Here is a 25889-nt window from a genome sequence, read left to right as displayed (position 1 = left end):
AACTGGGTACATTAATACTCCACCTTGTCATCTTCCAGCCTGCATAGTCATGTGCATTATCCCATAGACTAAGGTTGGGATAATAAAATGCATGTTTAAGATCTGAGCTATTTAGCCCAAAATTATATTCCTTTCTATATCCTAAGCAACTTAGAAATATGGTACTGTTATTAATTACTGAAATATGTGCAAAGGTCAGCCTCCTAAAAAGCAAATTTATTTCTATTACTATTGTGAGGAATGATTAAAACTTTCATTTCCACAGAAATTATGTAATACATGACTTATGAAATCTAGGGAATCCATATATACCAGAAAGTTTTTTGCCTTGCAGCAAATGCAGGAAAATAAATTGATTGTACAAGAAAGCAGTGGGGTATGTTGATTCAACATTTTCACTCATCAGGCAAACCAGCATGGTGAAAAGAATCTCTGTCTCTGAATATTAAGGGCGAGACATTTAAACAGGGACACTATCAACATAGATGAGTATTAGATTATCTTCTAGCAGAAGAAGAGGGAAATTGAGAGATACAGCAGAGAAATATGTTTTTCCCATTATCTTCTATATGAGACATAATTTCTGTGTTATGTCTCCCATTCCGCTGATTGGAATTTATGGAAATATATTTCTCCTATCTTCCTGTCTTCAGGAATATTCATAGCTAATCACCTTGCAATATTATGATTTCTTTTTATACAGTACGTTTCACTATGCATTGGCCCATGCAAGTCTTTCCAGGTTTTCTGAGAGCATTCTGCTCATCAATTCTTTTTTTTTTTTTTTTACTTTGTTGTATGTTTATAAAGAATAGCAAGTTGTACGTAATGGATTGCCATTTCACATACAATCATCTTTTTTTTTTTAAATTATGCTATGTTATGTAAATGTTTGTTTTATTCCATAAATTAAAAATAATAAATTTTAAAAATAAGAAACAAAGTCCCAACCTTAAAGGAGATTACATTCTAATGGAGGAAGATAGGACATAAAACAGGGAGATGCGAGGTATGGGGGGTAAAGGGAGGAAAAGGATGACATTAAAGGAGATGCATTGCCAGAAGTTTTGCCACTGTACCTTTTTTTTTTAATTTATTTATTTAACTTTTAATATTCATTGTCACAAAATTTGGGGTTCCAAATTTTCTCCCCATTTGTCCCCTTCCCCCACCCCACAACACTGAGCATTCTAATTGCACCTATCACCAATCTGCCCTTTCTTCTATCATCCCTCCCTTCCCTTGTCCCCATCTTCTCTTTTGTCCTGTAGGCCCAGATAACTTTCTATACCCCATTACCTGTATTTCTTGTTCCCTAGTAACAAGAACAGAACTCAGCAGTTGTTCCTAAAACTTTGAGTTCCAACTTCTCTTCATCCCTCCCTCCCCACCCATTCCCTTTGGAAGGCAAGCAATTCAATATAGGCCATATCTGTGTAGTTTTGCAAATGACTTCCATAGTATAAGACTAACTATATTTCTCTCCATCCTATCCTGACCCCCATTGCTTCTATTCTCTCTTTTGATCCTGTCCCTCCCCAAGAATGTTGACTTCAAATAGCTTCCTCCTCCCATTGCCCTCCCTTCCATCATCCCCCCCACCCTGTTTATCTCCTTCTCCCCCACTTTCCTGTATTGTAAGATAGGTTTTCATACCAAAATGAGTGTGCATTTTATTCCTCCCTTTAGTCAAATGTGATGAGAGTAAACTTCATGTTTTACTCTCACCTTCCCTCTTTTTCCCTCCACTAAAAAGCCCTTTGCTTGCCTCTTTTATGAGAGATAATTTGCCCCATTCCATTTCTCCCTTTCTCCTCCCAATATATTTCTCTTTCACCCCTTAATTTCATTTTTTAAGATATGATCCCATCCTATTCAATTCACTCTGTGCTGTGTGTGTGTGTGTGTGTGTGTGTGTGTGTGTGTGTGTGCAATCCTACCTACTACCCAGATATTGAAAAGTTTCAAGAGTTACAAATATTGTCTTTCCATATAGGAATGTAAACAGTTCAACTTTAGTAAGTCCCTTATGACTTCTCTTTGCTGTTTACCTTTTCATACTTCTCTCCATTCTTGTGTTTGAAAGTCAAATTTTCTATTCAGCTCTGGTCTTCTCATCAAGAATGCTCTATTTCAGTGACCATTTTTTCCCCTGAAGTATTATACTCAGTTTTGCTGGGTAGATGATTCTTGGTTTTAGACCTAGTTCCTTTGACTTCTGGAATATCATATTCCACACCCTTCGATCCCTTAATGTAGAAGCTGCTAGATCTTGTGTTATCCTGATTATATTTCCACAATACTTGAATTGTTTCTTTCTAGCTGCTTGCAATATTTTCTTCTTGACCAGGAAACTCTGGAATTTGGCCACAATGCTCCTAGGAGTTTCTCTTTTTGGATTTCTTTCAGGTGGTGATCCATGGATTCCTTGAATACTTATTTTGCCCTCTGGTCCTAGAATATCAGGGCAGTTTTCCTTAATAATTTCATGAAAGATGATGTCTAGGCTCTTTTTTTGATCATGGCTTTCAGGTAGGCCCATAATTTTTAAATTGTCTCTCCTGGATCTATTTTCCAGGTCAGTGGTTTTTCCAATGAGATATTTCACATTACCTTCCATTTTTTCATTCTTTTGGTTTTGTTTTGTGATTTCTTGGTTTCTCATAAAGTCATTAGCCTCCATCTGCTCCATTCTAATTTTGAAAGAACTATTTTCTTCAGTGAGCTTTTGAACCTCCTTTTCCATTTGGCTAATTCTGCTTTTGAAAGCATTCTTCTCCTCATTGGCTTTTTGAACCTCTTTTGCCAATTGAGTTAGCCTATTTTTCAAGGTGTTATTTTTTTCAGCATTTTTTTGGGTCTCCTTTAGCAAGGTGTTGACCCGCTTTTCATGCTTTTCTTGCATCTCTCTCATTTCTCTTGCCAGTTTTTCGTCTACCTCTCTTACTTGATTTTCAAAATCCTTTTTGAGCTCTTCCATGGCCTGAGCTCATTGAATATTTATTTTGGTTGTTTGGGATATAGAAGCCTTGACTTTTATATCTTTCTCTGATGGTAAGCATTGTTCTTCCTCATCTGAAAAGGAAGGGAGGAGATATCTGTTCCGCAAGAAAGTAACCTTCTATGGTCTTATTTTTTTTCCCCTTTTCTGGGCATTTTCCCAGCCAGTGACTTGACCTCTGAGTGTCCTCTCCACACCCACCTTGCCTGAAGATCCACCCAGCTAGTGCTTAGGGGCTGAGATTCAAATGCTGCTTCCCAGCCTCAGGGCTTTGGGTGGGGGCAGGCCTGCTATTCAGTGTGAGATTAAGTTCAGGTGCTCAGGTGGGAGCAGGGCCGCCACGCAGGGCTCAGTTCCCTCAGGGGGTTTATGCAGAGACCTTCAACAATGGATCCTGGCTCCTGCCTGCTTTGAGAGCCCTTATCTGCTGCCGCCTCCGCTGCTGCCTCCTGAGGGGGCCTGAGTTATGAGGACACCCCACTCCCCTCTCACCAGCCAAAAAGACCCTCTCACTGACCTGTGGTGCCTGTAGGTGGAGGGACCTGCGAGGCTGCTGGAGATTCTGTCCCTGAAGCCTGCTTGGATCTGCTCCCCTCGGCGCTGTGCGGCCGAGGCAGGGCTGGGCTCTACTCCCAGTCTGGGGTGCGACGGACCTTTCAGGTCAGTTTTTCAGGTCTCTCTGGAACAGAAATCTCTTCTGCTCCATTGTTCTATGGCTTCTGCTGCTCCAGACTTTGTTGGGAGTTCTTCTTTACAGGTATTTTATGGACTGTGGGTTAGGAGCTAGCATATGTGTATCTTTCTACTCCACCATCTTTGCCACTGTCTCACCAATTCTTACAGTATAATAGTATTCCATCATGATCACATACCACAACTTGTTCAGCCATTTCCCCGTTGACGGGCATCCCCTCAGTTTCTAAGTCTTTGCCCTCAGGAAAGAGTTGTGATAAGTATTTTTGTACATACAGGTCCTTTTCCTTTAATCTCTTTTGGGATAGATACCAAGTAGTGGTATTTCTAGGTCAAAAGGTATACATGGTTTTGTAGCCTTTTGGGGCATAGTTCCAAAATTGCTCTATAGAATGGTTGAATGGGGTCAAGACTCTACCAATAGTGCATTAATGTCTCCTTTTTTCCCGTATCCCATTCAACATTGGTCATTTTCCTTTTCAGTTCTATTAACAAGTCTAATAGTTGAGATAGTAGTTCAGAATTGTTTTACTTTGCCTTTCTCCAATCAATAGTGAGTTAGGGCATTTTTTCATATGGCTATATATAATTTTGATTACTTCATCTGAAAATTTGTCATTTCTTTTCATCATTTATGAATTATGGAAATGACTTTTTAAAATAAATTTGATTCATTTCTCTCTGTGCTTGCTAAATGAGGCCTTTATCATAGGAACTTTCTTCAAAATTTTTTTCACAGTCACTATTACCAACTGCAATTTCCACCATCCAATACCTTCCCATTTATTCCATTCTCTCTCCCTCTCCTTAAACCCTGTCATTCATAAAAAGTATTTTGCTTCTGAGTACTTCTTCCCCAAATACGGCCCCTTTGATACCCCACTTGTCTTATTCCCTTCCCCTCCTAAATTCCTGTAGGGAAAGAAAGATTTCTATAACCAATTGCATAGGTGTACTATTCCCACTTGGAGCCAATTTTGATGAGACTGAGGTTCATTCATTCCTCCTTATCTCTCCTTTCTTCCCTTCTAATGTTAAAGTTTTTTCATGTTTCTTTCATGTTAGATGATTTACCTTACTCTACCTCTCCATTTCTCTTTCTCCCAGTACATTACTCTCTGACACTTTAATTTTAATTTTTAGATATCATCCCATCATATTGAATTCACACCTGCACCTTGCAGCTATATATACTCCTTCCAAATACCTTAATAATGAAAAAGGACTAATGGATTACAAATATCATCTTCCCATTCAGGAATGTAAACAGTTTAACCTTATTAAGTCCCTTATGATTTCCCCTGTTTACCTTTTTATGCTTCTCATGAGTCTTATACTTGAAAGTTAAATTTTCTATTCAATTCTTATCTTTTCATTAAGAATTTTTGAAAGTCATTTCTTTCATTGAATATCCATTTGTTTGCCTGAAGGATTGTGCTCACTTACACTGGCTAGGTTATAAAAACTGGGAAAAATGAACACCAGCACCCAGTGAAAATTTATTCTTTCATGTGTTTCGTACTGTCAATGAGCACAATGTTTGGTATCTGCTGGGCTTTCTATTTCTCCTGGAACAAAGCCACTGTGGCCAGAGGAATTTCAATAGGGCTCATCTTCCTTAAGAGAGCTTCCTCACTGAGCTTCTTCGTTCAAGGGCAAAGTACTCTGTGCTTCATTTCCTCATGTGTCAAGTGAAAGAGTTGGTTTAGTAGATGGTCTCTGAGGTACCTACCAGTGGTAGAAGTAGGAGATCACAAGTATAAAAAATGTAGATTTCCTGTAATTCAGTGGAAAGGACATGACAGATTAAGTGTACCAAATCACCAACTAATGCACTAAAGTTTAAAAGGGGAACTGCCCCTCCCCCAAAGAGGAGAACACCTACCTACCCACTTGTTCCATTTCTGTTCATTCAAGTGGCTGAATGACAAACATTACTGGCATTTACTATTGACCAGGTACTGTGCTTTGCATTGGGGAATCAAATGCAAAAGTGGGCCTGTCTCTAGCATCAAGGTGTTCAAATTCCCTCGGGAGAAGATAAGATGCAGGAGAATGGTCCATCACAGGTATCTCTGTTGAGAAAAGACCAAGGATCACCCTGTGATACTTATTAGACTGTTCGGAGGCCTGGCCTCTTCTGCATAGAGGATTTTTCCCAAAAGGAAAAATTGCCATTGTTTTGGCAAGGTATGCACAGGTTTGGCTGGATTGGCAGTACATTTGGAGTGCCTGGTAGGGACTGATTCCAGTGAGGCTGAGCAGGGAATGCCTGAATTAAAGACATGCAACTGGGAGTTTGGGAAATCACACATTTCTATCTTTCCTGGTATATACTCTTTGGTTTTTCTCTTAATCTCAAACTAATCAAATGTATGGTCAGTTCTGCTCAGGGCAGAAGAATAAGCCTCTGTTAAAAGAATTTCTGTTTTCTGTTTCTTTCTTGAGTTTCATGAAGAAGCTTTTGGATGGAATGAGAATCTTGGTATAGTGCTCCACCAACTTGGTAAAGTAGAGATCATTTGGGGATGTAGGCCATGAAAGTGATCACTACCCTGCTCTTTCTGCATCAGCCGGACCAGGAACTGACCACTTTTGCAGGCCACAATTTGGTGGTCAGTTTCACCACATCCAGGTTGAAGGCTGAGAGAGTGGTGACTGGGATAAGCTCTGGAAGGGCCTCTTTAGCATGCCCTGGGCTTGGACCTTTTGGGATAGCAGTTTCAGGGTGGGCTATTGCTTCGCCTTTTACTGCATTACCTTGGGGATGGCACTATAGTGCTACTGTACCTTCCCCTTCTTGAGCTTGTCAACTTTGTGTCAGAACTAGGCGCAGTACTTGTTGAAATTAAGGATGTTGAATTTAGCATTGCTGATTTCATTTGGAAAGGAGGGAGCTTGAAATTCGTAGCCATACTCTATTCCTATCCTCTTGTGGTGAGCAGATGATTCCAGCAAGGGGATTGGGGGCCATAGAGTTCACCTTGGAAGCTTCTGCTTCTGAGGCCTGTTTGGTCTCTAGCAGTCTTTTGGATTTTACTGAATTTGCTGGTCAGAATAATCTGGTTCTTTAGCTAAGGGTCTCTAAATAGCATGTAGAGATGGTTGAATTTCCCAGTCACACACAACTAGTTTCATACAGTGCAATACCATTTTCTCACAAGACAGAAGCTGAACTAGACCCCCACATTGATATTATATTGGATTCAAAGAAAGACATAAGGAAATGGTAGCTGATTGGCCAGTAAGGAGTCAATTTCTAGATAAGACACCTGGGTTGTTTGCCATGTATAAAGGGAAACAATTTCTTCCTTTTGCCACTTCAAGCTTCAGATCACTCTTGCATGCTGATCAGCATAACTGAGGTCAAGTGTTCAGGCATTAAATGAATCTCATCTTTAAGCAATAGCTCTGACTTCTCTACCATGCAGGGAATGGCTCAAACAGTACCAAGAAATGTTCCCACAGCTTGTGCCATTTGGGCCTTAAAGCTCAAAATTCCTAGTGCAGATATCATTACAGAGGCAGATACCTAAGGTAAGACTGAAAATAGCCCATGTCAGAGAGGGCATCTTTATCACCCATCTTCTCAAGAGCTTGAGAGAATTTGTTTAAAGTAGATAAGGACTAGATGGGTGGCAACTCATGGTCAGAGGGATCAGATGGGGTAAACAGTAGGGGTTATATGTCAAGAGATATAGACTTGTACCAGGAAACGAGAGCATCACTCAAGATTTCCCAGAAGGTGAAAAAACACCTGGCCATAAGTGTCACCAGAAACACACACACACACACACACACACACACACACACACACCTTTCCAATGCCATGGGTCCTTTGGTGTCATAACAGTTGAAGAACCTCAGCTAAGCAGAGTCATAATCTCAAACATCCTTTAAGGATATACATTTAGTTAAAAAGAATCTGTAGCTCAACTAATCCATTAATCTCCATTTACTCAACTTGTTTTATCCTGCATTTCCCATTTCCCATGGAGATGTTTGATACTTGGAAAGATCTTTATTTGGAAATTTTGGAATAGACTTGGAATAATGGTCTACAACTGCCATCTGAAGAAAATCTATTACAATAATGAGTTGATGTTGTGCAAGCGCATTGAAATATTACAAAGTTCCCTTTTAACTTCTCTTTTATCATTCTTTTTTTAAGGAGTGAATTTTATTCAATAATAAACTTTGCAAAGGGAACACAAACACACGGTGGAGACTTCTCCTTTCATAGCTTCCCCACTGTCAGTGACCACAGTGTTTGGTATCTGCTGGACTTTCCATTTCTTCTGGAGCAAAACCACTGTGACCAGAGAAATTTCAGTAGGACTCATTTTCTTGAAGAGAACTTTTTCATTCAGGGGCAAGGTAATTTGTGCTTCATTTTCCTCATGTGTCAAATGAAAGAGTTGGTCTAGTAGATGATCTCTGAGGTACCTGCCAGTGGTAGAGATAGGAGCTCACAAGTACAAAAGATGTAGATTTCCTATAATTCACTGGAAAGGACATGACAAAATAAGTGTACCCAATCACAGACCAATGTTTTGCACTGAGGAAGCAAATATAAAAGTGGGCCTGTCTCTACTATCAAGGTGTTCAAGTTCCCTCAGGAGGAGATAAGACATAGGAGAATGGTCCATTACAGGTATCTCTGTTGCCCTTGGTATGTACAGATTTGGTTGGCCCTTTCAGTAAAAATCCTCTATTCAGAAGAGGCCAGGTCTCCAAATAGTCTAATAATTATCACAGAATGATCCTTGGTCCTTTCTCAACAGAGAATAGGAATGTATGTGTAGAATTCATATCAGACTGAATGCTGTCTTGGGGAGAGAGGAGAAAGGAAGGAGGAGAAAATTTAAAACTTATGGAAGTGAATGTTATAAATGAAAAATAAATTAATTAATTTTAAAAAGAGGAAGCCAGTTTCATTTTTGCTTCTGTATTGAAAAAAGTCCTGTAAGACTAAGGCAAGCAGAAATATTTGGTAAATTTTATGAAATGTTCCTTGTTTTTTCAATCTTTTAAACTTTGCATTTGGGGCTGCTTGTGTTTTTTACCTGTACAAAGGAGATTGTTTAAGCCCATGCAACACTGACTGAGATTTTATTGAATGATGCTGGGGAAGCAAGTCAAAAGACATAGACTATGTGTCCCCAGAGAACAGAATTTGTTCCTCGATATTAGGTAATTTGTACATGCTTCAAATACAAGCCTCATTACAAATTGCTTACAGAGCAAACATTGAATGATTGGGTCACAGACACCACAGTTTCTTCTTCCATTGATTCATTACTTGAGAGATGCTGACGCTGATGACTCCAAAGAAAAGCAAGGAGACTGGAGAGAGCTTGTCCACCAGATCTCTGAGCAAGTCAGGATAGGAAGCCAAAACACAGAATTCCATTAGGAAGCCCTATTTTGGTGACTGAATAGAAAAAAAAGTGCAAAGGAGAGAGGGAATGGGCATTTATAGAGTGCCCACTATGTTCCAGATACTGTGCTAAGTACTTTACAAATCTCATTTAATTCTCACAACAACCCTGCAAGGTAGGTGCTGTTTTTATCCCCATCTTACAGTTAATGAAACTGAATCAGAGAGAGGTTGAGTGACTTGCCCAGGGTCACACAGCTAGTAAATGTTTGAGACTGGATTTGAACTAAGATCTTCTGACTCCAGACCCAGTGCTCTATCCACTGCTCTACATAGCTGACAAGAATTAGTAGTAAGTTTTTAATTGCATCTGCTCATTCTGACAATTGCAAGAGTGTCTACTTGGAGGAAAAAAGAGGAATACTGTCAGTCCTGAATATGAGAGGTTTTTTCACTAATAATGGGCATCAAGACGTTCCTCATGTATACATCAAGTTCTTACCCTTGACACATAGAAGCAGCAGACATTGGCAATTTGAGCCAGTGGGACTCATCAAGAAAGGGATTGGGAGTGCCTACCAAACTAAGAAGCACATTAGAGAGGAGAACTAACTTTAGGCAAGAGTTCATGGTAGCAGCCAGCCCAGAGAGGATTAGGATTCTTACTTGCCAGACTTCCAGTTACTCTGCCTGCCATGAAATTCTCATAGAACATCAAGGAACATGAACATTGACAGGAAATGACCAAATAGCCCACCATGTGCATGAAGTTGTTTGCCCTGCCTGGAATTGCTTTGGACACTATTTTACAATAAGGTTACCTAGCCTGGGCTGGTGGTTTCATTCCAGAGTCTGAAACTTGGCTCAGAGGCTGCTGTTCAATATAGAGGCATCATGTGATGCAAAATTGAGGCTACAACCAACTGAGCATGTAGAAGTAATAAGACATAGGCTTAGATAATCTGAAGTTGCAGGAAATGAATTGTCTTGGAGAGGGAGAATCATGGGATCAAGGCTTGATTTCCATTTTTCAACAGAATGAAAATCAATATAGATTATGATCATTTCCTGACAAAGTTTTAACTGATTTATTTATATCAGCGCTAGTGACTAGGAGACCTAGAAGCCCTACACGTCTTTACAAAGCAGACATGTAGCGCCCAAGGACACAACAGATTTAGCATCTAAACTGATCTTTAGTCCATCTTTTCTTTTTAGTTTATTGCTAAGAAAAGTCATCCAATAGCACTGTAAAATGCAACTGAGAAAATAGGTGAAAATATAAAAAAAGATTTTTTATAACTGAGTTACAAGGAGGATAGAGCCACCACTTTTGGGACTCAACCTCCAGTCCCCCAGTGGAAATGTAGAAATAGAAAGGGTACTGCAGGTAGAAGGTTCTGGAAGTGGAGAAACAAACAGTCCAAGTTCAAATCTTCTGTGCCCAGAGTCCTACAAAGCCATGCATTCTCAAGATCATAAGGCATGAACTCTTTAGGTCACGGGCAGCAAAGGAAACATTCTTAAGAGATTTCTGTTGTAGCTCCCAAGAAATGAAAGAGTATTTATTTATCTTTAACTTCCATCTCTAATCTCTTGCAAATTGGTCCCAACTTATCTTTCCAGCCTCACTGGATGTTCCCTTTCATGTGTTCTGCAATCCAGCCAAACTGGCCTCTGTTCTTCCTACATCATATCTCCCATCATTGTCTCAATACTGGCTGTCTCCATGTCTGGAAAGCATTCCCTACCTAGCTCTGTCTCAGAGTCCCTCTTCTTTGAACTCAAGCACTATCATCTTCATGCCAATATTCCTGATTCTAATTGATAGGGCCATCACCCCTTCTACACTACTTTTTCTTTATTAAGTGCATAATTGTGCTGTATATATTTTACATGTACATGTTGTCCCCCTTAGTAAGCATAAGCTCTTTGAGAATAGGAATTGTTTCATTCTTTGTACTTGTATCCCTAGTGCCTAGCATATAGTTACTCAGTGTCCATGATCCATAAGAAAGTGACATCTACACAGCAAGATACCTTTCCTTTTCCTTAACCTCTATCTCATCTGTATCCTTGGATGTTCAAGTGATGACTCTGAGGCAAGCAAAGAAATGGAGCAATACTAACCTGATTACAAAATGACCTTATTTCTTGATATTTGGATGCCCAGTGTTAGGCACAGGTCTAATACTAGCATTCTAGTCAGGCTCTACTTGGGGATGAAACAAGGCCCTCAAGTCACTGAACAGTCAACAAAAGATTTACTTAGCCTTAACATAGCACTTACATGCAACAAGGATAGAGTGGCACTTATCCTCTGCAAATTCATTCCCTCCCAACCCCCACCCCGACCTTGGGTCCATAGAGAGTTGATCAGTAGAAGAGGTTGTGATGACTGTGTATCTTCAGTCATTTATCACATCACAGGAGCTCAAAATTTGAAGTGACTTTTTTTTTTTTATGCACTCAGTACATCATTCAGCTGAGTCAACAGAGGTAGGGGCCAATCAGGTCCCAAAACACTTTATGGCTTTTTTAGGCAAAACTAATCCTTATTGTGGAGAAGAAGAGAAAACCCCTGATAGAAATTTGTCAAGTCATACTCATTATTCAGTAGAGAAAATATGCTCATGAAATACATTGACCTGTATTATAAAGGCTATCGTGTATTAAAGGCACAACAACAAAGTCCCTCTCACTACTCTCATTTGTGGATGATGAGCCAATCGCAGAGTTACAGAAAAGCCTCCTTAAGAAAATCTCAAGCCCTTCAATGGAAGAAGCTAACAATCCACACAAAAACCTAACTGGCTGATAAAACATGGTTGTGACTCAGATTAACATGAAACTGGATAGTGAAAATAACGAACAGGACCCAGACCTGAAGAGGAGTTGGAAGCAGACCTGGCATTTAGCCAGTTACCCATTTCCTCTATAATATGGAACGCTCAACTCCAAGTTTCTCCTTGGAACAAGTTCATCTTATAGCAAGAGGTTGATTCCCATTGGGGTAAGCTTATGGAATAGTCCATATTTTCTTGTCACATCAGGCAAAAGGGAATAAGAAGCAACTCATTAATGATAACTAGCCTTTATAAAGCACTTTATGTATATTATCTCTTTTTATCCTTAGAACAACCCTAAGGAGTAGATGCTATTTGCCCCATTTTTATAGATGAGAAAACTGAGGCTTGGAGAGATTAAGTGATATGCTCAGAATCACCTAGTAAAGAATTTGAACCCAGGATTCCTGATGTCAAGTTCAGGGCTCTATGTACTGTGACAGTGTCTCAATACCTCATTATGAAGTAAGTAGAGATGCTGCCTAAGCTGCCAGAGCTTAATTTAATAACCAACATTTTTGTAACACTTGCTATATGAGATATGTGCTATTATTAATCCCATTTTCAGATGAGGAAACTGAGGTTAAGTGACCTTCCCAGGGTTACACAGTCAGTAATAATCTGACACTGAATTTGAACTCTAGTCTTCCCACCTCTAGGCCCAGCACTATGCACTGCACCACCTAGCTGCTCCCGTAGCTTCGGCAACATGAGCTCTAAGTTCTGCCAACTGAGCAGAGCCAGCTTGCAATAGAATCCAGCATTGCAGTTCTGCTTTGGGCAATTCTATGGAAAGTCAGAAGGAAGGGAATGCTCAAGTGTAAAAGAAGGAGGTCTTTACGCAGAAGCCCAAAGGATTGTCTCTCTGCATTGTGAGAGACCTGCTCCTACCTACTAATCAAGAATTTAGATTTAGATGGGGCAAGTTTATTTCAGTCAGTTTTAAAGGACTACATTTGGGCAAGTTATTTGAGTCAGTTATCAATAAGGACACCCCAAAGAAGTGGAGAGAGATACTCACAGATAGAGACAGAGAGAAAGACAGACAGAGTTGTACCCCAGGAGATGACCAAAGGGAAAGATTCATATTACTCCCCGCTGCTTGCATGTTGTTGTCAGATTTTTGGCCAGGGTTCAATAACTATCGATCTAGGGGAAAGAGTGTTATATAGAGAGCTTATAACCCCTTGAGAAATAGGGACAGGATAGAGAAGAAACTAATGTGCTGTTATAGTCTACTTCCACTTACATCTTGCACTTCCTGTCTTCTTATACTTCAGTCCCCTCCACATAACCCTACAGTCATCTGATAGACCATTGGCTCTCTCTCATGACTCCAATCCTCCTTCCTCGTACTTCCAAATTCTCATTTCCTGGGGTTCCTTCAAGCCTCAGCTCAAAGCTTTTCTGAAAGATGCCTGACCTGGTCCCCTTCACTACTAGTGACTTCCTTCTAAGATTAACTTCCATTGATATGGTCTGTCTATGTATGTAGACGATTATTTGCATGTCTCTCTTCTTGGAATGTGAACTCCTTGAAAGTATGAACCTTGTTTTAGGTCTTTTTATTCCCAATACATATTAATAACTAGCTGACTTTCTGCTATTTCTCTACTATGCCACAGCAGCCTCTTCACCCTGAGCTTTACTCTGCCCACAGCTTTCTCAAACTGAAAGCACATTAGGGCCTGTGGCCCCTTCTTCTGTTTGGCTGGTTCCTCTCAGATCCTCCATTTCAAGTAAGTGCCCAGACTACCCACAACATTATTCCTTTCTGAGCTCCCCTTTTGATTCCAGAGACTTTTTCTACCATGATCCCAAGCAGGTACCTTCTCCTCTCCCCCAAAGAAGCAAGTTGTTAGATGGAAATATCATGAAATCTCTGTGCAAGGTAAACAAGGAGACAGTCAAAATAACAAGACTACTGAAATGCTGCGCTAACTCTTAGACTACCTGTGGGTTGAAATTAGCCACTGTTGAAGCACTCCTGCTATCTTGATGGCAGAAAAAAAGTTCACAATGAGGATGTGAGTGAAATACAGCTGGATGTCAAATTCACAAAATTGGTCTATCTGTACATATATCCTTGAAGTTAAGCACCATGAAAGAAGTGACAGAAATGATTATTTTTCTCTTATATTAACAATCCCAAGTTGGGATTGACATTTTTCCTTTCTATTTCCTCCTTCAGGGACCAGCCCTTGCAGGTCATTCAGTAAGGCTCTGGAGGACATTGTTGATAGAAGAGATTGCCTAAATCCTCTGGGTACATGCTTTTCCATTTTAGGCAGGACTCCACCCAACTAGAAGACCTTACAAACAGAATCTAATCTGAGTTCTTGCTTCTAGGAAGTAAGTCTATGCCATGCAGCCCACCACTAAAGTCTAGGGGAACCTAACCTATGAAGGAGAAAAACAACCAGAGTAGTCTGGGTAGAGATGGTTTCCTTTGTCCAGATTGCTGGAGGCAGGTCATGATCAAGTCACGTTCTCAACAGGAAGAGCTAAGGGCTTTTAAGCCATCTCCTCATTAACACGCCCATCTGCTCATTAATTGTTCACCAATTGGAGTTGATTTTCACCTGGCAGGGTCACCTCCTTTTCCAAAGGTATTTAAGCATTTTTGGATCTCCATATTTTTGTCTTTCATAATGAGAGAGACCACTGCCCATCAATTTATTATTTGCAAGCCTAATTAATATATTGATTATTAATTACCCAGAAACTCTGTCTCTTGTACGTTTCTTTCATCTCAAAACAATAGGCTAGACCTAGACTGAAAAGATATAGTGTGTTCATCCTTCATTGCCAGAGAAGACCATGCTATCAGAGGAATAATGACATGACTTGCACTTGACTGTTTTGAGTGAGGGACGGCTGAAAAAGATAATAGTAACTTGTACTCAATGACACTAGACAGCTGATGAAAGTAATATTTTTTTAATCCCAATATTATCCAACTTGCATTGGGATTTTAGAGTCTCAACTGGCCCCATTTGTGGCCCAAGATGGGCACAGTCATAAAAAGAAGTCCAAGATTCTTCTAACACCAGTTCATAGATTATACTGAGGAGAGGCTTTAGAATTGTGTTGTAATCTCCTGTTATCTGTACAGCCTCAGAATGACCTTTGCATCACAAGTGACAGGAGGAAGATAGCTAGTGAAGAGTTGATACACAAGTATGGAAGAGGATGAGGGAGCACTTAGTTGCTCTTGATGAATTTGTGTGCCCTTGCCAGGTCACCTTCAGCCTTGATCTTGGAGACTGGCTGATGTAATAAGTGAACGACTATAAATGATGTGTGAAACACAATGGAAAATAGGCAAGATACCCCAACACGGGACAAGAGTAAATATCCAGCTTTGCACAAAAAGGGAAGAAAAGTGTTAACTAGGCCAGGGATCCTGACTGTTTTCTGGGAAAGTCTACTTAGGATTAGGAAAGCGAATTTGTTAAAAAGAACGGAAAGGCAAGACATTTGCTCAACGGTCACTGGCTATCTGCTTATCAGGTTTGCCAATCCAAAAAGGATCTTGATCAGTTATAGCACTGTTTTAAAGAGAAGATGAAACATAGTAGGAATACATACCAAATTTTGACCTTGGGAAGGATAAAAAAAAACCAACTTCATCAGTCCTGTTTCAGTACAAACCAAGGATGAAAGAGATGAAGGGGCTACTATGACAGGCTGTGAAGCCAGGGGAAGTTTTATTCCCACAAATTCAGATTAGAACATATGGTTCATAGAGGAAGGAGTTCTTGTATATTGGACCTGAGTACAGAGGAGTCAACTTTTACTGTCAGAGCATTTCCTAACATCAGTGCAAAGATTGTCTTAGTGTTATTTAACTTTGGTCAGAATTCACTGCACAGAAGAAAAAGATGTTTTCTTCAGAGTAGACTGGTAAGCTTCTATAGCGATGTCCCTTCATGTTGCTACTATGCCGACCACCAGCAGCACTTCCTTTTTTCCTTTGGAGGCATAAGATTGACAGGATTTTAGTGTCTGTACTTTTATTTTTGAAATCCTTTTCTTAAGTGGGTTGGGTAAGCCACTGGAGTAGATATTTGTCAGAAACCAATGCATTTCATTTAGCGGGTTTTTTGGTTTGTTTTTACTTCTCATTTTGTTTGTTTTATAACTTTCCTTGCCAATATTTTATCACTTTTTACTTGCAGAAAATGGATCACAGTTTCATTTCCCTACTATGTAGCAGGATGTATGGGGAAGGAAACTATACATTTGTATTAATTGAGATGATTTCTCAATTTCTCATATTGGCTATCTCTCATGAAAGAAATGAATGTTCTATAAACATGAAAAAAGACTATAATCAACCCTGCTCTCAGAGACAAACCCAAGCCCAGAAGCAAGGGTCATGGGAACTTTCATTGGTATGAAAGGCTCAGTAATACAAACAATGCAGATGCTTTCAGATTTCCAGATGTTTGTCTACTGGGGGAAAGGAGAAGCCTGAAAAAGTGGAAGTGCTAGCTTTATGAAGCAGCCATTACTGTGCAAGAACAAAATTTCGGGTTAAATAGCACTCATCAGCACTGCAGATAAAACACAGAGGGCAGTTGCTAGGTGTTTATTTGGGAAAAGTAAAATGCTACTTGATTATTTTATCAGCTTTATAAATTAATAAATTTATAATTAATTTATATTAATAAAATGTTTTTATGGTTTTTTTTTTAAGTGGCCTTCACAATAGATTCTAACCACTGTGAGTACCAAAGGGAATAAAGAAACCTAGGGCTCTTATCAGGAATCTCATCTGCCTTATCTGATGACACACCCATATCTGCCTCAAGATTTGAGTCTCTAGGAAAAAGACCTAGAGAGTCTTATAAGTTTAATACCCTGCACTGAGTTTCATGCTGGGGGTAGGCTTAATACATCCCATTACTTGTTTTGGAGGTGCATCTGATCTGACCTGAATGAAATAAGCTAGCACTTACACCATCATGTCACATTCCCGTACTTCTGCTTTCTCACTCTTGGAGCACATTTGAGAGCCCTCAATCCCATAAGCTCCATATGGGCCCAATTATACTTGTTTTATACCAAGTCGTCTAGGTTCAGAAAGAGTCCTTCATGTCCTTCTAGATCCTCCTTTTTGGACCATTGAGAAAATTCAGACCCAGAGAGGGGAAATTACTTGCACTAAGACTGCACAGTCAGAAAATCACAAGAAGTAGGTTTAGAATCCAAGTCCCAAGTCCAAATATACCACTTACCTCAGAAGGTCTTTTTTCCCCTCCTCCATTCTATTTATGTTTTCCTAAGACAGTGGTAGGTGGGGTAAGTCACCTAAAGTCTATCAGAGGCACATGTTGAGTGTGAAGACACTATATGTTAAATCTTGCTGCCTGTCCTACTTGTCCTGCTTCCCAAGTGTGCTCATCTCTTGTCCTGGGAATTGCTTGAGCAGTTAAATCAAAACCATGGTCAAGCTGTATAATTAGGTATTGTGGTCCTGTCTTGGACTAAATCAATGGTATGATTGTGACTGGGTACACACTGTTCAAATATGTGGATTGGATCTGGGTGCAGTGGCCAGCTAGGGGCAGTGGGCAAGCTGTTCAGTGTGACCCATAAGGAAGTTAGAATATTGGGGCTGGGGCAACATTAGATCCCATCAACAGTATGAGGTAAGAAGCCAGTGAAACTTCTGCGCTTCATAAGCCCACTCTTTTAAAGTTGTAGTTTTAACATATTAATGATGAGGTGCCAATTTTCTGTGTAAAATAATTTAGAAATGTGTTCAATAAGATTGAAGTAACCTGACTGATAATGAGTTTGTTTCAAATTTCAAATTGGTAAACTTTTGTATCAGTTATGTCAAACAGCTTTTCATAATTTGGATGTTATTATGCATGTGTTCATTCTTCGTTGCCAAAGAAGACCATGCCATCAGAGAAATAATGACATGACTTGTACTTGACTTTGTTTTGAGTGAGAGAGGGCTGTGCAGGTCACCAGCCTCACTTCTCCTCCACAGCCATCTGAATCCAGTGACCAGATATTCATCAGGATGACTGAAGATGACCCAGGATGAGGCAATTGGGGTTAAGTGACTTGCCCAAGGTCACACAGATAGTGAGTGTCAAGTGTCTGAGGTGAGATTTGAACTCAAGTCCTCCTGACTCCTGCACTGGTGTTCTATCCACTGCACCACCTAACTTCCCCGGATGTTATTATAGTATGAAATGAAAGAACCTAAAAAGACAGTGGAAAAATTGTTTCCCTGCTAACTCTGTCTTATAATGTTTTGTAACTGCCATTCAGAAAACTAAGTATTTTCATCTTAGCCTATAGTTAAGAGGAAGTTGAAACTAAAACAATTTGGCTCTCACTCATGAAAAAATTAACATTGTTAACTAAGATATGAGTTATTTTTAATGTTTAAACCTAAAACTAGTCCCTGATTACTGTGTGTGTGGAAAAGGAGAGGATAAGGTGAAAGCCTCATCCAGATTGGTTCTACCCATTCAGACAGTCCTCAGGACTAGTCAAAAGGCATAGCTCACAGAAACTCTAAAGGCAGATGGAGTGGCTAGGCAACCCCTTCTCTGTGGGTTATTTTGTAAACTTGCCAAGGAGTTGGTTTAGGGTATAGAGTTCCTAAACAAAGAACTTGGCTTCTGGAGAATTTAAGTATATAGAAATGATCTCTAACAATTGACTTTTACACTGGGACAAATTTAAATTTGAGATGTAAGTCCTGATAAATTTTCCCCAAATTTTCCCCTATGATTAGTGAAACTTGTTGTTTGAGGTAAAGCCCTCAGGACTGTAATTGATTTTGAGTTGTCTGATGTATCATAATAATCCATCCATAATCAATAGTCAATAATCTACCATCTGAGAGAAATTCCACAAACTACTCAGAGAGAATGTGATACAGGCGGATGTCTGCCTCTGGAAAAGTTGAGAGGAAAGTCTTAGCCTCACTCTGAGATGAGATCCTCCTTGCTCAGTTTCCCCATTGTTTTCCTTTGAAAAAGAGTGTTATCCACCTGACTATTCCTAAGTCTGACTATGAGGTGGAATTGACACGGCATGGTTGGAAAACTAAATTATCTGAATTTAAAAAGAGCTAATAATATTTTATACTATCATTTTTGATATAATCATATCCCTGCTTTATCCTTTTATAGCAAATTTCTATTATCACAACAAATGGTCAGTAAAAGATATGAGCACAATGAAAGTATGTGAGATCTTGCTGGTCTGACTTGAATGTGTGGTCATTCCATATCCCAAACAACTGGGTCAATTAGTACTTGGGCTTGTCATCTGCCTGCCTGCATAGTCATGTGAATTATTGTCCCATAGACCCAGGGTGAGATAATTAAATGTGTGTTTGAGATCTAAGCTATTCAGCTTAAAATTATATTCCTTACTCTATATCCTAAACAACTGTAACACAGGAGCCTCTAACAGGCTCACTCTTGATCTGGCAGCCAGAAGGACAACAATGGAGACATGATAAGGGGTTATTTGCTTTATTCTTCTTCTCAGTGGGATTGCTGGCTATGGGAACACCAACTCCTACAGAATCTCTTAAGTACTCTTCTCAAAAGGACGGGCCAGAATGGGAGCACTAACCCCTACAACATTTCCTTAAGCCTCGATGGGCACTGGCAAAGGCACACACAGCATTCCAGTTTTCATTCCCCACTTACTGACCAGTACTCACTTGATTTATTGAGAAGAACACAAAGAATGAAGTTTACATTAACTTTAACAATATCATGGTGATTAAGCATAGTGTAGGTGCAGTGTGCTGTTTACAACTTAACTCAGATGTTTACATTATCTTAAGATTATGTATTGATATGCAAGCTCAGTGAGATTGTTTATGATGTGAAATCCTGGGAACTAGTAGATGGCTTATGGCCATGGATCCTAGGAACTAGTGTCTTGAAAAGAAAACAAATCCACCTTACCTAAAACAACTTAGTAATTGGGTATTGTTATTAGTTACTGAAATCAAATCAGAAATATCTTCAATTTGGTTTGGGGAAGAGAGTTTCAGTGCAATCAGTTTCCTTAGAGGGAGGGAACTTATAGAAAAATGGATATTTGACCTAGTCATAGACCCAAATCTATTGTTATATTGAGAGTAAAAGTCAGTCTCTGGCAAATTCATTTGTATGACTATTGAACCCAAGGCTTCCTGCATAGGACTAAATCCCAAAAGCATCTAATCTCTTTAAGGAATTGGAATCAGAGTAGAAACTTTTTGAGAAAGTTAACAAGATCAGATAACTCTATTTGTATCTTTCAGACAATGGACCATTCACCTACAACTGGTAGTGAATACTGGACACCAGCCCATGTCCACCCATCATCCCCTGGATGTAGCCTATGCTCATTTTCAGTCAAATTGATCCCTGGGAACTCCTCCAAGTAGGGACAGTGTTACATCCCTTGCCAGCAGGAAGCAGTTTCAGAATCAGAGAACTTAGCTCTTTACCCTCAAAAGATTTGGGATCCCATTTGTTTGAGGGGGGAATGATGGGATGATAAAACTTGGACCCTCCAAAAAGAAAAGACCATGCCTTTGAAAGCAACTCAATCCCTGAATTTTCCCATAATTTCAGCAGCCCAGATCACTGGTATCTCTGCCCAAGGCAACTGGCCCAGGCCAGCCCACCTAGATCATCTAACTAGCTTACTTGACATTCATTTCACTGTTGCTCTTGGCCCACCCCAGACTATTTGCATGTACCAACCACTCCTTGATCTCATCCATATCCTTTCACTGTCATTTTTGTATATAGGCATCAGTCTTACCCTTACTAAGTAGCAGGTTCACTAGGAACCTTGGCCCCCATATTATTGGTGTTACAATAAACCTTGCCACTTGATTGGAAGATGGTTTGAGTGTGTGAATTCATTCCAGGTGGAAGCTTCCCTGTAACCTGACATTTCAGGGTTCTCAGCAATGCCAAAATGCATCAGTGGAATAAGTTGGGTACATAGTAAAAAGTAGTTAAGTGATCATAGTAATCTTGGTGACCGTGCACAACCCTCCCTCATTCAAATCAAAGCCAACTACAAGTCATGTCATCATCTTGATGCCATGGTCCTCTTCAAGAACAAAGGACAAACACAACCTGTGAGTGAGTAGCCTCTCCTCTCTTCCCCTCCCTTCCCCTCTCCTTCTCTCTCTTCTCCTCTCCTCTTTATGGTACACTCCATGGCCAAAAGTTGCCTTTTTTTCCTTTAGGTTTACTGGCTACATTTCTAGCTCAAAGATCAAGTCTTAAACCCAATGCACTCTGTAGCTCATAAACTGGACAACAAGACCCCACCCATCTAGGACAGAGTGAATGTAATAACTTAATAGTAATTGTTTCTTGTTTACTCAGAAACCCTGAGGGTCTTCCGCTCCCAGTATGGTTTTTTTTTTTATTAAAGGAGCCATCCCTTGAATAATTTAAAGAAGCCTTTTCATTGAATATGTGTATCTCACTCACAGTGAGAATGTGATAAGACCTCAGCCTTAAAGGGCCAGGGTCTCACATTGCATCCTGGGTCATCTCACTCAAATCAAAGCCAACTTGCTATAAATTCTCCCCCTCCCCCAATTTTGATGTTATCTTAGTATACGGCATGAGATGTTGGTCTATACCTAATTTCTGTCAAACTGTTTTCCAGTTTTCCCAGAAATAAAAATATGAGTCAACTCCCCATTGACAAATGGTCAAAAGATATGAAGACAGTTTTCATAAGAAGAAATCAAAGCTCTCTATAGAAGTAAGGAAAAATGCTTTAAATCATTTAAATCTCTAAATCATTAGAGACATGCAAACTCTGGGCTGCCACCTCACACCTATCATATTGATTAATATGACAGAAAGGGAAAATTGACAACTGTTGGAGAGGATATGGAAAAATAGGGGCACTAATGTACTATTGGTGGAATTGTGAACTGATTTAATCATTCTGGAGAACAATTTGAAACTATGCCCAAAGAATTATAAAACTGCATACCCTTTGACCCAATAATACCACCAGTAGGTCTGTATCCAAAGAGATGAAAGAAAAAGAAAAATGATCTCTATGCACAAAAATATTCATGGCAACCCTTTTTGTAGTGGCCAATAACTGGAAATTGTGGGGATGTCCATTAATTGAGGGATGGTTGAAAGAACTGTGTTATGATTGTGAAAGTATGCTATTTTGCTATAAGATATGAATAGGACAGTATCAGAAAAACCTGGGAAGACATATGAACTGCTGCAAAGCGAAATGAGCAGAACCAGGAGAATATTGTTCACAATAACAGCAATACTGTACAATGGTCAACTGTGAATGATTTAGCTATTTTGATCAATATGATAATCTAAGGACTTGTGATGAAAAATGCTATCCACCTCCAGAGAAAGAACCGATAGACTCTGAATGCCAATTGAAGCAGAATTTTTTTTTCTACTTTATTTTTCTTGGGGTTTTTTGTAACATGACTAACATGGAAATGTGTTTTGCATGATTTCACATATGTAATTGATATCACAAGGAGTGGAGGAGTGGAGGAAAAGGGGGAAAGAATTAAATTATTTTTTAAAACTTTTAAAATTTATGTGAATGTTAATAAATAAATAATAATTTTTTTTAAAAAAAAAAGAAACAGAGATACAGAATACTTAGTCCCTGGATGACAGCTATTCCTGGGGGCAGAAGTGGGGGAAATTCCACCAGCAAATTGATCTTCTAAGCCCTCTGGCTCAGAACAAGGAGAATTGAATTAACTGTACTTAAAGGGAACACCCTAGCTAAGGCTATGCTACCATAATAAGCATGCAGGGCTGGTGTGACAAAAAAACTTTAAGAAAAAATTAGCCTCTACCAGTAGTACCAAGCTCACCACTCTTGGTGCCCCACCCACAGTCAATCAATAAGAGCAGAAAAGAAATGGGCTTAAGGCATAGTCTTTAAGAAAGAAATCTAGACAGTAAAGCCCAAGATAATTATTGCTCTTACAGGTAGACTTTGTTTTCTCTTCCTAAAAGGTCTTAGGGGATTTAATTTGTTTTGGCAGCACCCAGACTGTATATAGCAATTTTTTGTTTTTCATCCAGGAACCCTGAGGTTCTTCGTCTCCCAGTTTGATTTTTTTATTATTATCGGGGCCTTTCCGTAACTCACTTCTTAAACAGGCCTAATCACTGAATGGGTGCTGCCTCAAAGTGAGAACTCAGAAAGACCTTGGCTTAAAAGGGCAAAGCCTCCCACTACATCCTGAGTCATCAGTCGTCCTGATCATTATCTGGTCACTGGTCCCAGATGGCTCTGGAGGAAAAAGTGAGCATAGCCCTCCCTCACTCAAATACAATTCAATTGCAAGTCTTAAGGACATATACACGGTAGGCATGAACAGGAGAGCATCTCCCGAGAAGACGCTCCAGTTCTCCCATCATCTTCACTGCCCAGTCTATGCATGTCCTGTTGGAAAAAGGACACTCGAAACACGCTGCTTTTGCTACTTTCCCTAATGAAAAAGCAGCAATAAAGATTTTGTTAAGACTTCATCAGCAAAAGAACAAGACCAGGCTTCCTCCTTCTGGCAGACTTCATATTCAGGGAAAAATAAAAGGTCTGATGAACCTATGGAAGATAAAGAAGAAAAAGAACCAAGTTGTTTGACCATAGAAAATGGAATTGCACCAAACCATGGACTAACTTTTCCTTTAAATCCGTGCCTCAAATACTTGTATCTACCACCTTCAAGCACAATACTAGGCAACATAGCAAATACTTTGGCAAGCGTGCCTAAGTTCTATGTACAGATCCTTCATCTTATGATGACCATCTTTTGGACCAATTATTGTCCGAACTCCCATGTATGAAGAGTATATGCCAGTGCACATACCTCTTCCCCCACACCTCCTTTGCCACCTGAAAAGCCTCTTATGCCAGAAGAAGGTGAAGGATCAAGCGGAGAAAAATCAGAATATGAAAGTAGTGATGATGAAACCCATAAGAGGATAAGAAAACTGATGAAATTAGCTAATTTTCAACCCAAAAGACCAACAACCTCAAAGCAACGCCATGTAAGGAAAAGGCTCAAGATAAAAGAAATGTTGAATAAGCCTGCATGTGCTTCACATAGTGATTCATACCCTGTGCTGCTGCTTTCAGATGTGTTTGAGGAGCCACAATCTGTAAAGCAGAAAAACAAATAGAATTCAGCATATCTTCTGGCATATCTGCTGCCTTTGAGTAAAAGATTTAGGGGGAAAACAAAATAGTAATTTGTCTGCTCCTGGAGATATAACCAATGAAGGATTTGGAAAGATGTTTCCAACTCCCATTCTGAATGACAAAGAAGAGATTCAAGAAGACCTGGATGAGATATTAACAGAATTTGTCTCTAAAAAGATTTGGAAAAAGGCAGAATTTCTAAAGAAGAAATGGAAACACTTTCAGTTTTCAAAAGTTATGAAGTGGGGATTCAAACTGTAGGATTTATGTAAAGAACTTAGTTGAAGAAAATGATCTTAAGTTTATTTTTGGAAGATATGTTGACTTTTCATCACAAATAGAACGGATCATGTTTGACATACCCTTGATGAAAGAAGGTTGCATGAAAGGTCAAGCTTTTGCTGGATTTCCAGATGAGAAGGCTACAGCTAAAACTTTAAAAGAAATTAATGAATATGTACTTTTTGGAAAACCTATGGTGGTATAATTTGCTCAATCTGCTAGACCAAGACAAGATCCCAAAGATGGAAAAAGGAAATGATAGATAATTGCTAAATGTTCCTTTTGAATTTGTGAGGGAAATTTATGATTTTCATATTGATCGATATGATATGTATAATGAATATGCTATTAATTTGGATTTCTCAGAGCACCATTTTCCAAGCAAACACTGACTTGGGAATCAGAGACTCAAAATGCAACTTGAAGTGATCCATCAATTCTTGACAATGGCTACATTCTTGTGCTGTTCTGTATTTGTGTATGTGAAATGAAGCAAATCAAAAACTAGAACCTGTTCCCATTACAGAATTCTGATTCTGTACCCCATAAGTAAAGTAATGGCCACCAAATCTTGAAACAGTCAACTTAAACATTCCCACAGGATTCAAAAACACCTGTCTTACGCTCATGAACTTGTCATGAGAAACCGCTCCAACCCTGGGAATGATTGTCTTGTAATCCACCTTCCCTCTCCCTTCCCATTTCTGATTTATGTATATAACCTCTGCCTTTACTGCAGAAAAGGGAGCTCACTGAAGGACTACTTCAAAGGTTTGCAAACTGTGTTCCTCACTCTGAAACTAATTAAATAAACTGTTACTTGATTTTGCCAGTCTGCCTCTGACCTGCTTCATTTTTGTCTCCTGTTACTCACACTAGAGACTGGTCCTGGCTGAACTACATTTAAAATTCTGTTAACATTAATTGGTGGCAGCAGTTTGAAATGGTGAACATGGAGAGCCTTGACAGCTCCAGTATCTGGGGGAATGGACTAGACACTGCTAGACCTTTTTTCCAGAATCCCATCCTACCTCCCCTGCAAGTTCAAGGCTCAGACTCCTGATCCATTATTGGGCCCATCCTTTGATTAAGGAATGTCCCAGGGTCCCTTTTCTTGACCCAGATCACTTTGATAAGGCAGGGATTTAATTTTTTTTTTCAGCACTTGAATGGGCAGTTGTTTTTGCATACATGTATCTGTTTGTTTGTTTTTTTAATGCATGTGGTAAATTTTATTTGTATAAGAATTGCTTACAAATATGGTTTTGTGTGCATCTGGAATCAGTTGAAATGAACATTTTCATTGTGGGCTTGGTTAGAATTGTTGAATGTTTGTAATTCAAGTAGATTGCTAGCACGGTGTGAATTATTTGTATTTGTGTTGTCATAAACCTTTACAATGTACTTGTATTTGTGTGTTGTGTGTACTTAAGTAGTCTGTAGTTAAGTGGTGTTACTCTCTTTG

General features: G+C 39.4%; 1 pseudogene; it reads left to right on the top strand.

The window, feature by feature from the left end:
- The window catches only part of LOC140502374 (RNA-binding region-containing protein 3 pseudogene), a 39464-nt pseudogene extending 13991 nt beyond the window's left edge, over positions 1 to 25473 (top strand).
- The last annotated feature ends 416 nt before the right edge of the window (positions 25474 to 25889 follow it).

The sequence above is a fragment of the Notamacropus eugenii genome, chromosome 4 (assembly GCF_028372415.1).
Source record: "Notamacropus eugenii isolate mMacEug1 chromosome 4, mMacEug1.pri_v2, whole genome shotgun sequence".
Taxonomy (NCBI): Eukaryota; Metazoa; Chordata; class Mammalia; order Diprotodontia; family Macropodidae; genus Notamacropus; species Notamacropus eugenii.
The sequence above is the reverse complement of the archived record's forward strand: the minus strand, read 5'-3'. Positions and strand labels throughout refer to the sequence as shown.